Source organism: Cervus canadensis, chromosome 14 (genome assembly GCF_019320065.1).
Source record: "Cervus canadensis isolate Bull #8, Minnesota chromosome 14, ASM1932006v1, whole genome shotgun sequence".
Lineage (NCBI taxonomy): Eukaryota > Metazoa > Chordata > Mammalia > Artiodactyla > Cervidae > Cervus > Cervus canadensis.
The window spans coordinates 13,651,955-13,664,653 of NC_057399.1; the positions used below are offsets into that span (position 1 = coordinate 13,651,955).

The window sequence follows — 12,699 nt, forward strand, 5'->3', positions numbered from 1 at the left end:
GTAGTTCTATTTTCAGTTTTTTAAGGAACTTTCAAACTGTTCTCCATAGTGGCTGCATCAATGTACATTCCCATCAACAGTGTAAGAGGGCTCCCTTTACTCCACACCCTCACTGGCATTTATTGTTTGTAAGAGAATAGCATATTTGATAAGAGGCAAGGAAGGAAGGAAGATGAAAACCAGAAAGTTAAGCCTTAGCAAAGTGCTTAGTAAATAAATCTTCAAGGCCAAGATCTCTCTAAACCCCTCATTTCTTTCCATTTTCACACTAGGGATGGAAAAATGAGTGAGCAGCCATGTCTTCAGTTGGCACTTCACTACCGTTTATTTCCACAGTCATGATCCTAGAGTGAAGATTGCAAAGTGAGAGAGAGCCTGGTGGTCACATCTTGTATGTCGACAGATTTTATGTGGTTTGCACAAGCATTTCTACTGTGGTCAGAATGGCAAGCCTTGGACCACTAGAAAGGCAAGGGATAGCTAAACCCAAGTTAGGCTGAGACCCTTGAAGCAAGCTCATGTGATCCAGGGTTGATGGTTCCTCCAAACTTTTGGAGAAAAATATCTCCAGCTTAAGTCAACAGGATTCTCAAAAGTAAGGAGTATGCAAAAATTAATTTGCATCAAAGATCACAAATATGCATGGAAACAAGATACTACAAATGGATAACAGAAAACAACAAATAATAGATTTAAACTGCAAGAACTTCAAATATTAAGAACATCAGAGACAGAACACAAATCAGCTATGGGTAAAATGTTTTAAATAAAGGATAAATTCTCACAGATAAGCAGTTAGTAAGAAATTATTAGAAAGACCCAGGGGAGGTGAAAATAAAACATACCTGAATATAATCATTGGCTGCTGAGCATTCTTATGCCTGAACTAGTCTATGCTATAGGGAGTTGCCAGGTGAAAAAAGGATATGGAGGCTAAGGGGAGATAAACATCTTGCTATAGATCTGAATGGTAGCCTATTCAAAACACTGTGTGAAAATGCTCTATAAATTATAAACATTTTATAGAAATGTAATGCCTTGTTGTTCCTCTTTAAAAATACCAGCATCCATTGAAGATTTTACCTGAATTATTAATAGTTATTTACTGTGATGGTTGAAAAATGATGATTTTCTTTCTATTATTCCTCCTACATTTATTAGCTGGCATTCCAATATGAGAAAGATTTCCTGTTTCCTTCCTATTTATTTTTTTGGTATCTGTATAGATTCTTGGCTTTTTAAAAAACATTCAGTGGGTCATAATCGCTTGCTGGGTATTATTGATTTTGATGGTCATTATCTCAGATTTGGCACGATTTGGCTCTTTTTTGTGTGAAGATTTTTATTGTTGTGTACAAACTTTTTAAACTTAATCATTAAAAAAAATTTTTTTTAATTATTTAGCTGCATCAGGTCTTAGTTGTGGCATGTGGGCTCAGTTGGCCTGCAGCATGTGGAACCTTACTTTCTTGACCAGGAATCACACTTGCATCTCCTGCATTGGAAGGTAGATTCTTAACACTGGACCACCAGGGAAGTCCTCAAATTAACTATTTATTTTTGGAATAATTTTTAGAAAAGTAACAAAGATAGTTAGGAGCGTATCCCTATGTCTTTTCAACCAGCACCCCCTAATGTTACCATCTTATATAGTCATGGTGCATTTGCCAAAACAAGAAAATCAACACTGAATACAGTACTATTATCTGAAGTTGGAGCTGTGAGGATTTTGTCAGTTGTCCCACTAATGTTCTTTTTTTTTTACTATTTGGCTTTTTAAAAACTATATATATATATGTATGTATATATGTATATACACATGTATATAAACTTTTATAAAATGTAAATGTTTTAAAACAAAATAAAGCCCTCCTTCTCCCCTTCAAAAGATAGGTCGATATATACTGGAGGCTATAGATAAACAGCTTGGACAGTGTTTTAAGTATAGTTTAGCAAATAAAAAGATCTGTATTTCCCCTAATCAAGACATTGAGTAGTTTTGGAAACTATCAGGCAGGTAACTTTTAGTGAAAGCAGTACTGAAAAATAGACAAGACAATGTGATCCGAATACGTCTCTGCCCCTAGTCCTTCCCAATCACTCTGCTTACCTCTCACCTCAGGACACTTTTCTTTGGACATTAGCAGCAAGTACTTGCCTGTGTTGACCTAGTCAGGTATCCTCTACACCAGAAACAATCTATGTTAGGTAACTCCTTTTGGCCATGTTTTTGCCTCAGACTGCATGAGTGATTCCAATAGGAAAGGTCAGAAGTGCCCAAATCATACTGAATAAAAATAAACCACGATTTACCATATACTCTTTTCTCTGAGGGAGAAGCATCCCAAGGCCATGAATTAATATTATCTCAAGAGTCAGTCAATCAATCAAATAAACAAGTCACAAGTATCCACTGCACACACTTCTGCTGGGTACAAAGCACTGCGCTGAGTGTTTAGTGGTAAGAGCTCAACTTGAGGGGCTCCTAATTTTGCTAAAATCATTGCCAACATGCCTCTTTGGAGGGCTAGGGCAGCAAGAAAGATGTTTCAGGATGTAAGATAAGGGTCAGAGGAGTGGTTTCAGACTTTTTCAGCCCCAATACATAGAACAACTCTGGCTGAAGCAGGGAAGGCCTAAAGCCCCATACACTCCAACTCCCTCTCTCCACTTCAGAGGGGCCCCCCAAAGGCTTCCAGGGGACCTTTGGGCTCATATGAAAAACTTCTGAAAATCTCTGGGCAAAGGCAAGACTAAGCACAGTTGGTCGGGATCGGGGAAGTGGGGAGTGAAACGAAAACTGCAAGAAATCATCTTTTTTACTTCATGACTCTCGAATCATATATGCTTGGGAAATGATGTCAATTAACTTCATCAACAGCAGACTTACTTCACAGAAAATAACTTTCTAAGTGAATTCAGAAAAATCACTTTGTATAATTACCCCCATGCCCACTAAGGTTCTATGTCTTTATAGGTCATGAGATTTGATGGACAATGAATTTCCTCTAAGACAAGTACTTCTCACTGAAATGTATGAGAGATGCTGAAAGAATTTGGAGATTTAAGAGTTGGTGGTCATAGTGATTCTTGCAGTCTCTGGGCTGAGTGGCAAGGAGAGAATAAACAGGCTGTTAGCTGCCTGAGAGCACCAGGCGATGACATCAGGAGTCGAGTCCACAAATGGAATAGCAGCCAATGCCCAGGAGCACGTCTGTCTTTCCTCCAGGTTGTGTGTAGCTGCTCTGAGCTGAGGAGGCACTGTTCTGAACTGGCATTAAGTTATTTTGCACTCCAAGTGAGGCCAGCCAGTGTGTTGGGCGTGTGCTGGAAGAGGCCTAGCTTGAAAGGCTGTCCCAGACACACCCAGCTGCTTCCTTATCAGGCCTCCCTAATGTAGAGTCTTCTTTAGAAGCACAGAGCTTGCTTTGCGTTTGGCTTCTCAAATATGTTACAGAAAGGTTCAGCTAAGAGTCCACCCCCCAAAATCAAACAGATTTAGAAGAAGCCTGACTCTGAAGTACAACAGAATGGGCTCTTTCCTAGGACCACCTGGTGTGGGTTTATCTCCTTTCTCCCGAGTCTTGTTATTGTTCAGTTGCTAGGTCATGTCTGACTCTTTGTGACCCCATGGACTGCAGGATGTCAGGCTTCCCTGTCCTTCACTATCTCCCGAAATTTGCTTATGTCCTTTGAGTCAGTGATGCTATCCAACCATCTCATCCTCTGCAGCCCTCTTTTCCTTTTGCCTTCAATCATTCGCAGCATTAGGGTCTTCTTCAACGAGTTGGCTCTTCGCATCAGGTGGCCAGAAGCCTATCTCCTCCCTTATGAACTGGAAATATGTAGGCGCCTTTAATGGAACCAAAAATCACAGACAGAATATGTTGGGGTGAAACCCCCAACAAGTGCCAAGCCTTTTACCTCTCAGGCTCAGTTGTGAGGAGAGTGCAGCACTAGGAATTATACCCAAGAAAAGAATAATCTAGAAGCCACTGACCCTCATGGAGCTGTAAAGGGTCTCTTTCCTTTATTCCATAGAAATACCATGATAGTCACCTCAGCCTTGTTCCAGTTTCTGGGACAAATGCTCAAATGGGATTACACCTAGAAAAATATTCTCTTCCAGTAATCCAGCCAGCAAGTGCATGCCCTTCTCCATTAGATCAATCGTTTGATTCCCTTCTTAGCTCAACTCATAGCACCTGTTTGGAGGCAGGAGGCTAAATCAGATAACTTCTTAAGGTACCTTTCAACTCTAATTATAAACTAAGCCAAATTAAAACCTTGGGCCCAAGGGAAGGTCCCTATGCAGTGTGCTAATAAACGTCCTCCCTCTCAACATAAATACACGGATGCACACAGACACACACAGAAACACACACACACACACCACCCCCCTATACTTCCAAGTGCCCGGCTTCTAACTGCCACAGTTAGAATCTGTAAGGATTGAGAACTTGCTGTAAATCTACCTCTTCTGAGGATGTAGGTTAGGGAGAGAGGGGAGGACTACAGAGAATTAGGAGAGTCAATTCCTACCTTGACAGGTTGAGTTCTTCAGGTGGAGGGGTGGAGGATGCAGCAGTGGATAAAGAGACAGAGAGACAGAGCCTCCTAATGCTAGGTGGAGAGCAGCAAGGAGCAGGAAACCAAGACAGAGACAGTGAGCCAGGGGCGAGGGCTGAAAGGCCCAGCGTGGGCCGCCTACTGGAGGACAGCTCTCAAGGGTATATCTGCAGAAGCAAGCTGGGACAGAAGGTCCCTATGCGTCCCCACTGCTCAGCGTGGTCGACCCTTTGCTCTTCTCTGGCTGCTCCTTTGGCTTCTAGCCTCTAGGAAGCGAAGCCAGAATGTTTTCTGCTTCCCCTCCCCCACGGCAGTGGACTGAGTCGTGCGGGGCGGGTAAGCTGCTCTCCAATCAGACTCTCGAAAGCTGTAAATAAAAGGCCACATATGCACAGTGAAGTAGGCTATGAGAAGAATCTAGATTGAATTACCACAAGCCAGTTGTGGAGACAGGGTGGGGGAGGTAGGAGAAAGAGGAGAGAGCCGCCTAGCTGCCCTCCAAGGAAATATTCTCATTCAAACACACTCCACCCTCAGCAGGACTGCTAGAAACCATCAAAGCCTTGCTTCCTGGGAAACTATGTTCTAGTCTCACCCCAGTCTCAGCAGAGGGATCATAGTTTCCGAGAGTCCTCAGTCAAGTCAAAAGCCTTTTCCCAGATGTGACTTATTTTCCAATAGACTTGAAATAACAGTCTCCAAGTCCAGCTCCCGACGCTTGGTCAGAGCACTGGGACTGCCTTACTAGCAGGCGGCAGCGAAGCCCATTTCTGCGTACCCAATACCGTATTTGCTTTGGTTCTGAGACTAAAGTGAGGGCAAACTGATGTTTACTTTAAAAACGTTTAAAGCAGGTGGCAAGGGTCTTGCCTGGGCCCAGAGTGGTCAGGAGCCCAGGTTCTGTAATGATTCAGAGCACGGATTTTGGTGTTAACAGGTTTGGATTCAAATCGGACACGCTTCCTGCCAGCTGTGGGCTTCGGGAAGTTACTCGACTTCACTAAACTTCAGCTTCCTCATTTGCAAAAGTGTCATGATATTTTCCCTCAAAGGTTTGAGGGAGAATTGAGTAAGATATTACACGTAAGTGCCTGACACAAGGTAAGTACTCCGTCAGGGTTACTATTATTATTAGAGCTTTGTCAGATGACCAATGGAGTCCTGACATCTCTCTTTCCTTTCCCAATTTCCCAGGAAACCTAAAGGCTCCAGATACAGGGAACTGGCAGGGCAAAACCTCTTCAAAAGAGCCAAAGGAACTGAAAAGAGTCTTTTTTCCCCCTCCTCCCTTGCGCTAGGACTCAATCAGTAAGCCTGTGCCCATTACACTCTAGACTCACCGGCTGGCCGGCCCTAGGAACCTAAGGCTCTCCCAAACCAAAGATACTAATCCATCTCTAGTGTTACCTGTTGTGGGGCATGCTCCCAGACTGATGGTGCTTCTCCAGGGGCCCCAGATCAGATTCCAGTAGATGTAGGAAAGAAACAGTCTGATCCCAAGTTGGCAGGATAGGTCCGGCCAGGCTGTTGTCTGCCCATCACAGCTGCCTGTGAGGCCTATGGGTTAATAATAGCAACTCTGATGCCAGTGGATTAAGACAGCACTGTAGGAGGTGTTTATTTTTACACTCTGGCGTCAGTATCAAGTTCTACTGGTTACCGCCCAAATCTAGGGCAGCTTCCTGCTACAAGACTGGCCTTGGTCTTCTCCAGGATGCTGAGCTGCATTCTGGAGGAAATGAGCCTTGTTGAAAACAGTTTAGTATTAACAGGGACAGGGAAGGGGAAAAGGAACAAACAGAGCTGACCTAGGTCCAGCTGTCTGGTCCCCAATCTCTGGGACCAGGTGGACCTCAATTGACAGCTGTTGTTCACAGCATCCTCCTGAGTCAGGAAGGCCCTGGACAAGGGACCTAATGTGTTGTTTACATTGTTTTGGAAGGGTGGGTGTATGTGCGTGTGTGCGCACACACACATACACACACACACACACACACACTGGTTGCACTGAAATGATCTGAATAAAATTAAGGAAAGACTGTTACTTAACTAAGCAGAAGCTCCGCCTCATCAGTCACAAGTCCCAGATTAGCGCTGTGAGTGCTGACCTTGTAAAAAAAAAGAAAAAAACCCACCTGGGAAGGTTTTATAGGATATTTCAAAGAAAGGATGGTTAGGCTGGTCTTTATTTGATTTGCACAGTATTTTCAGCAGGTATATCAAATCCCTTGAAAAATCATTTGGCTAGAACTTCTTTCCTAGAAATGACACAATAGGATAGAATTACCAAGAAACCAGCTCTCATCCGGCCAGGAGTCAGTGCCTAGAAAAATCTTTTGCAAAGCCTCCTTCTCCCCCAAGGCATAGAGGTGGAGATCCAGGGACCTTACACTTTGAACACAGAATCTGGAACGCTGTGGTTATCCTGGTCACGTCCCTGAAAGGCAGTCCTAACACAGATTTCGTCTAGTCCCATCTGGCAGACAGGGAGGTGAGGAGGCTGGCAGCTGGACAGTGGATGTAAATAGATGGGTCTGGGCTACTGGGGGGTCATGTGCGCCGCAGACTACTGTGGAATGTCAAAAATGCACCACGCACCAGGTAGGAATGCTGACGTGCAAAGAAAGCAGCAGCCAAGCACACAGTAACAGCGACTCCATCATCTTCCTGCCCAAGGCTGACTCACAGCCATTGTCAGAGACACAACACAGCAACATCATGAGGAGTAGGAAGGTAGGCTGGTGAACCACCCATTCAGTACATTTTTTCTCCTGCCATTCAAGGCTTATCTACCTGGTCATCAGAACAACAATGCAGCCTCAGAATCAACCAGATTTGATGACTCAAGATATGCGGTTTGATCTCAGCTCCATCTGGAAGCTACTCATGCCTAGGATGGTGGCAGGATGCCCGGATAGGAACACTGCTTTCATTCTTGGCTTTTTCTCTGACTTGCTGGGTCATCTTGGGGCAAAGTACCTGTCCTCTTGAAGTTCTAGCTTTACCATTTGGAGAAGGGGCTAATTGTATCCACCTTCTGGTGAGATGGCAAGAAAATATTTGAACAATCAAATGATAAGTAGTAAGAATACAACTTGAGATTATCATATAAGTAAAGTAAGTCAGAAAGAGAAAGGCAAATATCATATGATATCACTTATATGGGGAATCTAAAATAGACACACATGAACCTACCTATGAAACAAACAGAATCACACATGTAGAGAACAGGCTGGTGGTAGCCAAGGGGGTGGGGGGTGGAGGAGGAACGCAGTAGAAGTTTGCGGTTAGTAGACGTAAGCTTTTATATATAGAATGGATAAACAACAAGGTCCTGCTGCAGAGCACAAAGAACTATACTTGATATCCTATGATAACCCATAATGGAAAAGAATACTAAAAAAGAAATATACATATATATAGGCTTCCCTGGTAGCTCAGCTGGTAAAGAATCTGCCGGTAATGCAGGAGACCCTGCTTCGATTCCTGAGTCAGGAAGATCCCCTGGAGAAGGGATAGGCTACCCATTTCAGTATTCTTGGGCTTCCCTGGTGATTCAGAGAGTAAAGAATCCACTTCCAATGCAGGAGACCTGGGTTTGATCCCGGGGTTGGGGAGATTCCCTGGAGGAGGGCATGACAACCCATTCCAGTATTCTTGCCTGGAGAATCCGCATGGACAGAGGAGCCTGGCAGGCCCATGGGGTCACAGAGAGTCGGACACGACTGAATGACTAAGCACAGCACAGCATACTATACACACACACATATGTATATAAACTGAATCACTTTGATGAAGAGCAGAAATTAAAACACTGTAAATCAATTATACTTCAATAAAAAATAAATAGCAAGAAATGTAAATGCTATAAATTCTTCGGACCAAAGTATTTTAAAAATATGACTGTCACTCATGCATATAGTAGAGAGGCCTGGCCTTGCATATTTTTCTTCTTCTAGGTCACAGGGGCCATGTCGGGAAGTGAACCTGGCCTGTACTTGGAGGTACAGTTCTTTTCTTTCAGGCACATAATCCCTACCACTGGCTTGAGGAACAGTTGAAACAGTCAGGAATCTGCTTACCTAGATACAAGCTATTAATTTCCACTAATGTGTAATGGAGAAAGTAGAAAAATGCAAACAGAAAGAAATGCCTCTACTCATCCACTTGCTCCATCTAAAGGCCTGATAAAGCAGCGTCAATGAAAGGATATATTCCGCTGCTCCGTTAGAACAAAGGCAACAGTGTATTCTACACCCAGTACAAGGCTTCACTCTTTCCCTCTTTCCCACCCAGCAATCATTAGTCTGCCAGGTCCCCGGCACTTTTGGAAAGCAGAAATAGAAATGTATTTGTCATTGATGCTGACACCTTTTTTTTCTGCAGGTGCCTACCCTAGGGTTCAAAACAGATTTTCCTGCATCCTGCAGCTTCTGGTGAGCTTTCAGGAAACCCTCCTTTCAGCAAACGCTGTCTGTAAAGGGCCAGACAGTAACTACTTAGGCTTTGTGGCCGTAAGATTCTGCCATATATTCCCTTCTTTTTAAAAAAAAAAACAATTCTTTAAAAATGTAAAAACCATTCTCAGTGTAAATGTAAAAACCTTATAAAGTTATTCTGGCATGGACCATAATTTGCTGATTTCTATTCTGGACTTTAAAGGCCTCTCTATTCAAAATCTGTTTCTCAAAATTCTGACTCCGCTGGGCCTGCCTGGGGATCCTCTCTCCTCTTCCCACATGGCTGTTGCATACATTTCAGAGGCAGCTCCCCTCGAAGGAGCCACTGAGGAATGTGAAGGAAGAATTCTGAGTTTATTTGTATTGGAGCTGACAGACTGACTAATTCCCTTCATATAAAGTGCTTCAAAAACATCTGTGGAATTTAGCTTATTGCATTATCATTCTGGAGTGCAGACTGAGCCATAAACAGCCTTTATCTTTCTATTTCTATTTAATAATACTATCCCATGCCTCTACCAGGCCTTTTTCTTTTCTTCTTCTCCTGCTCCCCAGGTTCCAAACCCACACGTGAACTGACCTGGGTCTCAAGTCCTTCTCTCTTACCTATCCCTCCCATTTCTATATGTGGTATGGTTGTAGATGGCACGGGAACTATCAACAGTCAGATGACTTTAGATATAGTAAATATGGATGAAAGGCATGAGGAGAGAGGTGAGCTTATTTTGAGTAAAGACATAGAGCTGTAAATCTAGGCTCTATTACTAATAGTCAAAATAGCTTTGTAAACAGGGCTTAAACTACTACAAAAGCAACCTAAGGACAATGTGCAAAGAGTCAGGAATTACCAGAGTTATACTGGAGAAGGGATAGGCTACCCAATCCAGTATTCTTGGGTTTCCCTTGTGGCTCAGCTGGTAAAGAATCTGCCTGCAATGTGGAAAACCAGGGTTCGATCCCTGGGTTGAGAAGATCCCCTGGAGAAGGGACAGGCTACCCACTCCAGTATTCTGGCCTAGAGAATTCCACAGACTGTATAGTCCATGGGGTCGCAAATAGTTGGACATGACTGAGTGACTTTCACTTTCACTACCTCACCACACAACATAGACTAGAAGGGAATGACTTGTAGCTAAAGAATAATACTTACAGTGACAGTAGCCATTATTTACAATCTATTTGATATTTAGTATCTCACCTGAAGTGAAGAGCTGACTCATTGGAAAGGACCCTGATGTTGGGAAAGACTGAGGGCAGGAGGAGAAGGGGGCGACAGAGGATGAGATGGTTGGATGGCATCACTGACTATGGACATGAGTTTGAGCAAACTCCGGGAGATAGTGAAGGACAGGGAAGCCTGGCATGCTACAGTTCATGGGGTGGCAAAGAGTCAGGCACAACTTAGAGATTAAACAACAACAATAGTAATCTACCAAGCTACTGCTGTGCCAGATGTTTGCCTAATACTTCATTTGAGAGAAAAAGCAAAAGGTACAGGCAAATCCTTGTCTAAGGCAAATCCTAATTCAGTGAGAAAGCTATGTGTCATTTTGAAAGATTCAAGTTACATTCAAAATTCTAAAATGCCTCATATCAGCTTGAGAAAATTATGGAAATAAGAACAATTAACATAGGAATATTCTTGAAAGTTGTGCCTATTTCATGTACAATTTAGAAATATAATTGATCACACCTGAAAAAGGGAGAGTTTCTTGTATTTTTGTTTATCATAACTTAGCAGGCCCCTAAGTTCACAATAAGACGTTAAACTGATGGTTACCTTTATAAGAGAGTTAAGAATAAAAGAAATACATAAAGTACACAGGACTATATGGCAAGGAAGTATATTACAACTGTTTATATACATTCTCTCTCCTCCTTGATTGCATGTTAAGGAAGAGATGGTCTTACTCATCTTTGCAGTCATTTAACCTAGCCTAGAGTCTGGCACATGGTTTAAAATGTTTCCTGAACTGAACTAAGGAGGAACTGAATCTTTACCAAACTAAATTGGGAAAATTTCTTTTTCCAGAGCAGAATTTGGTTCATTACAATTGTGGACGTATTTACACACACTAAGTTCTACTCCTCCCTGGTGGGACGCAGGGTGCTGGGAGGACAGAGCTGGTACCGCGGCTGTGGCCTCTGGAACGTGCAGGGCGGGGATGCCCAGGTTCGGCTCGTCTCCCCGCATCCCAGCACCGCACTCCCTTCACTGCTAGTGGGAGCTGCAGCATGAGAACCAAAACAGCACGTTCCAGCCAGAAGGTCCAACAGCCGTCCTCTCTCTGTCTTTCGTCATCCCTCCCCGTTGTCTTCAAGTCTGCTTTGTGAGCTGCTGAGCCTCTAGGAAAGAATGCAGGATGTGCCTCAGAAAGTCCAGCGCTAGCTGAGGAGCTGTTTGTTTTTTCCTACAAAAGGTCAGTCCATGAAAGTTACATAAGACTCGGCTCTCCTCACTGGGAGCTTTCCCAACTCCAGCTGGAGAGATTCCTCAAGCTGTTTAGAGTTCAGGAAAAGGGTTTGGAATTTCCTGACTGGCTAGCCTGCATTGGAGCCATCTCTGGGTAGCAATGGGGAGGTTCCCGCAGAGAACAATGTAACTCCTGTGCTCTCACTGCCCCTCACTTGTGGCCCCGTGGGGTTCCCCAGGGGACAGGAAATAGCACGATTCGTTCACAGTTAACATCTCAGAACAAAGATGAGCCCCACTACTAAAACCGGAGCCCCACTGCTAAAACGAGTGGCATCAAGTCTTTGAGGCTCCACCCAAAGGAGGCAGAACCTAGGGAGTCTGAGAGCTCACCCCAGAAGCACAACAGCTCTGGGAGGCCTTCCTCCCCTGCTTTGGGCAGACGTATAGAATTTGTTTGTGGCCCTGAGAACCTCAGATGCCAGTCTTGCCCACGGACTAGATGAATGAGCCAATAAACATTAACCGAGCATCTATGAATTTCAAGGCACCGGACTATGTGAACCAAGCAGACCCGGGGCTGGCCTTCATATAGTGCTTACAGTTCGCCTGGGGAGACTAAACAGACAACCGAGTAGTTATGAGCACACAAACTATGAAGTAGGCCTTCGGAATGTGCTATATTCAAAGGATACACAGGTAATCCATAGGAGCCATCTCTGTCCACGGAAGCCGGTTAGCATATTTATTAAATCAGGGACCAGTTTATACTGAATTGGCAACCAAAATTATGCATTTTGGTTGAAAACTCTGGCCCTTTAAGTAGTCACTAGAATCTGTCAATAACTTGCTCTCAGTTGAGTACCATTTTTATTCCCATTCATTCTGCGGGAATTCAGTCCCTATTCACATCAAACACTTTTGTTTAAAGGCATAAGAACTCACTTCAACTAAGAAACTGCTGCTCATTTATAACGAAGAAACTGAACCCTGATTTGCTCTCTCCAGCTTTAGGCCAAGCACTTTTGTTTCATTCTGGTCAACATAGACCTTGACCTTGTGTGCATGGCTCAGTCACGTCCTACTCTTTGTGACCCCATGGACTGTCGCCTCCCAGGCTCTTCTGTCCATGGAGTTTTCCAGGCAAGAATACTGAAGTGGTTGCCATTTACTGCTCCAGGGGATCTTCCCAACCCAGGGATTGAACCCATGTATCTTGTGTCTCCTGAGTTGGCAGGCAGATTCTTTACCACTGTG

General features: G+C 43.7%; 1 protein-coding gene across 4 annotated transcripts in view; it reads right to left on the reverse strand.

Annotated features, from left to right (window-relative positions):
- The window catches only part of RUSC2 (RUN and SH3 domain containing 2), a 58,521-nt gene that overhangs the window by 29,974 nt on the left and 15,848 nt on the right, over positions 1 to 12,699 (reverse strand). Inside the window, exon 1 of one of the 4 annotated variants that reach the window (XM_043486691.1) lies at positions 5,977 to 6,128. The exons of 2 other annotated variants lie outside the window; for them this stretch is intronic. The gene's annotated coding sequence lies outside the window, so the exon portion shown is untranslated. Of the gene's footprint in view, positions 1 to 4,542; positions 4,873 to 5,976; positions 6,129 to 12,699 lie in introns of those variants that run through there. One more of the 4 variants, XM_043486692.1, reaches the window with a different exon arrangement.